Raw genomic sequence first — 5,223 nt, 5'->3', positions numbered from 1 at the left:
AGCCAAACGGGGCCGATTCCGGCACGATATCGGCGTCTTTCTACGTGCTCGCCGGCGACCGTCGCACGAGTACGGCAAAGTGCGTCTGCCGGGGCGGGGTTTGCGACGCGTACGCAATAGTGAGAACCGTCGCTCGGATGTTCGTCGTCTTTCGCCGAGCCAGTGCTGGCAATCCGGCGAAGCCGAACGGAGCCGATTCGGGCACGATATCGGCGTCTTTCCACGTGCTCGCCGGCGACCGTCGCACGAGTACGGTAAACCGCGTCAGCCGGGGCGGAGTTCGGGACGCCGATGCGAAAGTGGGAAGCGCCGCTCGGATCTTCGCCGTTTTTGGAGGAGTCAGTGGCGGCACTCCGGTGAAGCCAAGGTGCGCCAATTCGCGCACGATATCGGCGTCTTTCGACGTGCCCGCCGGCCACCGTCGCACGAGTACGGCAAACCTCGTCTGCCGGGGCGGGGTTTGCGACGCCGACGCAAAAGTGGGAACCGCCGCTCGGATGTTCGCCGTTTTTGGCAGAGTGAGTGCTGGCACTCCGGCGAAGCGAAAGAGCGCGAATGCGCCCACGAAAGTGGCGTGTTTGGACGTGCTTGACGACGACCACCGCAGGAAAACGAAAAACCACGTCAGCCGGGGCGAGCGACCCATGGCGGTCTGGGTGCTTATCGCTGCTATTATAGGGGCACCCCGGCAGACGCAAAAAAAAAAAAAAATTTTTTTCGACATTCTTTTTTGCTCGTCGACCTCGGGTGACCCAGGTCGCAGTGGGAGCCGCGCACGAAAGCGGCGTCGCGAGACGGCTTCGCGGTCGCTAGTCGCACGAGCTCGGCAACCGCGTCTGCCGGGGCGGAGTTCGGGACGCCGACGGCTAAGTGGGAACCGCCGCTCGGATGTTCGCCGTTTGTGGCCGAGTGAGTGCTGGCACTCCGGCGAAGCCAAACGGGGCCGATTCCGGCACGATATCGGCGTCTTTCTACGTGCTCGCCGGCGACCGTCGCACGAGTACGGCAAAGTGCGTCTGCCGGGGCGGGGTTTGCGACGCGTACGCAATAGTGAGAACCGTCGCTCGGATGTTCGTCGTCTTTCGCCGAGCCAGTGCTGGCACTCCGGCGAAGCCGAACGGAGCCGATTCGGGCACGATATCGGCGTCTTTCCACGTGCTCGCCGGCGACCGTCGCACGAGTACGGTAAACCGCGTCAGCCGGGGCGGAGTTCGGGACGCCGATGCGAAAGTGGGAAGCGCCGCTCGGATCTTCGCCGTTTTTGGAGGAGTCAGTGGCGGCACTCCGGTGAAGCCAAGGTGCGCCAATTCGCGCACGATATCGGCGTCTTTCGACGTGCCCGCCGGCCACCGTCGCACGAGTACGGCAAACCTCGTCTGCCGGGGCGGGGTTTGCGACGCCGACGCAAAAGTGGGAACCGCCGCTCGGATGTTCGCCGTTTTTGGCAGAGTGAGTGCTGGCACTCCGGCGAAGCGAAAGAGCGTGAATGCGCCCACGAAAGTAGCGTATTTGGACGTGCTTGACGGCGACCGCCGCAGGAGTACGAAAAACCACGTCAGCCGGGGCGAGCGACCCACGGCGGTCTGGGTGCTTATCGCTGCTATTATAGGGGCACCCCGGCAGACGCAGAAAGAAAAAAAAAAATGGGGACATGGCGTGCGTCACCGTGCGGCTTCGCAGCGTTGCCGAAGTCGCCGAGCCCTTCGACTGAGCCGAACGGCGGACAGGGAACGTTGGTCGGCCGTTCTAACCTGTCGGTGCCACGCCGAGACGTCGTTAAGGAAAACCGCGTCGTGGGCCTCTACGACGCCGTCGAGTCGTTGTACGTTTGGTGTCCAGCGTGTCGGCGGCGAGTAGCGGACACGTCGTTCACGACTTCGGTCTTTCGCAGTCGACGCGAACTTGCGGAGAGTCGTGGTGCCTCACGTTTTCGGCAGAAACCGCGGCGGAATTTTCCCGTGCGTGCGCGCACGACCTCGGTGCTGTGCCGTCAGCGTAGTGTTGCACAAACTCGTGGCCTACCCAAGGTGCGGTACGTTTGCGGCCGTATCCTCGGTGGGAATTTCGTGAGTAGGGTCGCAACTTCTACGACCTCGGCGGGTTTGAGAGCGACGTAGACTTGTGGCACGCTCAACATGCCACACGTTTCGGGGCACACCCGCGGTGAAATTTTCTCGAGTACGCTCGTATTAGGGCCCAAGGAGGTCTGGGTACTTATCGCTGCTATTATGTGGGGGTTCTCGTGAGCGGCGTACGCGAAAGCGACCGGGTGTCTGATATGCGGCGGGCTTCGGCCTCGTCAAGCGTGTCCTCGGGTCTGCTCCAGGGGAATCCACGGCAGTCGTCTGCAGCCTCATCCGCTTGATGCGTTAGGGGCTGGTTGTCGGACGGTGCCGTTTTACCACGATATCGAGGTGTGTTCCGTGTCGTCCTCGGGCGATTCAGATGCGAAAGCGCCGAAGACGCGGGCGTGACCCGTCGTCTGGCGGCTTTGCAGTCTCGGCTCCGTTGCTAGTTCCGGCCGGTCCACCGACAGTGCAGCGGGCTTGGGCAACCCGCACGGCGCGACCGAGTCGATGCAACGAAAAAGAGCGAGCATGAACGTGCTTCTTGCCGCACGGCTCCCACTCGTCTTTCGGGAAGGTTGTGCCGTAGCGAGCTCGAACGCCGTCATCTCGGAGTGCAAAATAAGCGTGTTGGGGCGCCTGAAGGTGGCCTCCGCCGCACACAGACTGCGTCCGGCCCGCCGAGGGCGAGGACGGACGCGCAGTCGAACGATTACCTGGTTGATCCTGCCAGTAATCATATGCTTGTCTCAAAGATTAAGCCATGCATGTCTAAGTACATGCCGAAATAAGGCGAAACCGCGAATGGCTCATTAAATCAGTTATGGTTCCTTAGATCGTTTCTTCCTACTTGGATAACTGTGGCAATTCTAGAGCTAATACATGCAGTGAGCCTGGAGCCCTTTGGGTAACGGGTGCTTTTATTAGACCAAGATCGATCGGGTTTCGGCCCGTATTGTGTGGTGACTCTGGATAACTTTGTGCTGATCGCATGGCCACGAGCCGGCGACGTTTCTTTCAAGTGTCTGCCTTATCAACTTTCGATGGTAGGTTACTTGCTTACCATGGTTGTTACGGGTAACGGAGAATCAGGGTTCGATTCCGGAGAGGGAGCCTGAGAAACGGCTACCACATCCAAGGAAGGCAGCAGGCACGCAAATTACCCACTCCCGGCACGGGGAGGTAGTGACGAAAAATAACAATACGGGACTCTTTTGAGGCCCCGTAATTGAAATGAGTACACTCTAAATCCTTTAACGAGGATCAATTGGAGGGCAAGTCTGGTGCCAGCAGCCGCGGTAATTCCAGCTCCAATAGCGTATACTAAAGCTGCTGCGGTTAAAAAGCTCGTAGTTGGATCTCAGTTCCAGACGAGTAGTGCATCTACCCGATGCGACGGCTCGGACTGAACATCATGCCGGTTCTTTCTTGGTGCACTTCATTGTGTGCCTCGAGATGGCCGGTGCTTTTACTTTGAAAAAATTAGAGTGCTCAACGCAGGCGAGTCGCCTGAATAAACTTGCATGGAATAATAGAACAAGACCTCGTTTCTGTTCTGTTGGTTTTTGGAATACGAGGTAATGATTAAGAGGGACGGACGGGGGCATTCGTATTGCGGCGCTAGAGGTGAAATTCTTGGACCGTCGCAAGACGAACTACTGCGAAAGCATTTGCCAAGAATGTTTTCATTGATCAAGAACGAAAGTCAGAGGTTCGAAGGCGATCAGATACCGCCCTAGTTCTGACCATAAACGATGCCAACCAGCGATCCGCCTGAGTTACTCAAATGACTCGGCGGGCAGCTTCCGGGAAACCAAAGTATTTGGGTTCCGGGGGAAGTATGGTTGCAAAGCTGAAACTTAAAGGAATTGACGGAAGGGCACCACCAGGAGTGGAGCCTGCGGCTTAATTTGACTCAACACGGGAAAACTTACCCGGCCCGGACACTGGGAGGATTGACAGATTGAGAGCTCTTTCTTGATTCGGTGGATGGTGGTGCATGGCCGTTCTTAGTTGGTGGAGCGATTTGTCTGGTTAATTCCGATAACGAACGAGACTCTAGCCTATTAAATAGGTGCGGGGTTCCCAGCACCTTACAACCTTCTTAGAGGGACAAGCGGCTCCTAGCCGCACGAAACAGAGCAATAACAGGTCTGTGATGCCCTTAGATGTCCGGGGCCGCACGCGCGCTACACTGAAGGAAGCAGCGTGTCTTTATCCCTGTCTGAAAAGACTGGGTAACCCGTGGAACTTCTTTCGTGATTGGGATAGGGGCTTGCAATTGTTCCCCTTGAACGAGGAATTCCCAGTAAGCGCGAGTCATAAGCTCGCGTTGATTACGTCCCTGCCCTTTGTACACACCGCCCGTCGCTACTACCGATTGAATGATTTAGTGAGGTCTTCGGACCGATGTCCGGCGCGGCCTTTCGGTTGCGCCGGTCTGTTGGAAAGATGACCAAACTTGATCATTTAGAGGAAGTAAAAGTCGTAACAAGGTTTCCGTAGGTGAACCTGCGGAAGGATCATTAACGGATTGTGAAGGGTGAGCGCCTCAGCTGCGTCTGCGCCCGACACTTTCTGCCGCTGACCCCGTTTGGACGCGGGGTCGGCTTTTCCCCACGGGGCTGCCTGAATGTGGAGCGGCACCCCGTGACAAATTGTTGCGCCCAGCGGACGCCAACACCGCGACCTTGGACGGTCGGCCAGGTGGCGGACGCGGGTACAAACGGCGCAACGCACTCATAGGTCGGCTTTCGACCCGCCACTGCACCGTGGCTCGAAGCGCTCGAAATGCGCGACCCGACCGCTGCGGGACCGCCTAGTACTGTAAACAGGAGCGGCGGAGCGCGAACGGCGAGTCGTGGTTACGTCGGTAGAAGGCGAGGCTGCGCGTTCCCGAAACGCCAGCCGAGTGCCCTCCCGACCGTTCGAGCGTGCAAGAACGAGACCCGACAATCGCGCGGCGACTGCCAAGTACGAGAGGAACGGCACAAGCGTCGGCGGTCGGTCAAGGAACTGGCGATGTGACGGGTCCGCTGTGCACCAGTGCATACCGTCCCGCCGTCCGCGGCAAGCGCCTCCGCGTCCTCGGGTGACGGAGGCTGCCGGTCGGTTCTTGCAGGCGAGGGATCTCGCTGGCACCGGTTCGCGTTGACGC

The 5,223-nt window shown here is 58.8% G+C and overlaps 1 non-coding gene across 1 annotated transcript; it reads left to right on the top strand.

Annotated features, from left to right (window-relative positions):
- Positions 1-2,779: 2,779 nt before the first annotated feature.
- LOC142794236 (small subunit ribosomal RNA) lies at positions 2,780-4,594 on the top strand. The gene has a single exon (XR_012892181.1). It is a non-coding gene; the product is annotated as a small subunit ribosomal RNA (ribosomal RNA).
- Positions 4,595-5,223: the final 629 nt, after the last annotated feature.

This window comes from Rhipicephalus microplus, unplaced genomic scaffold, assembly GCF_043290135.1.
Source record: "Rhipicephalus microplus isolate Deutch F79 unplaced genomic scaffold, USDA_Rmic scaffold_390, whole genome shotgun sequence".
In the NCBI taxonomy this organism is placed as follows: Eukaryota; Metazoa; Arthropoda; class Arachnida; order Ixodida; family Ixodidae; genus Rhipicephalus; species Rhipicephalus microplus.
The sequence above is the reverse complement of the archived record's forward strand: the minus strand, read 5'-3'. Positions and strand labels throughout refer to the sequence as shown.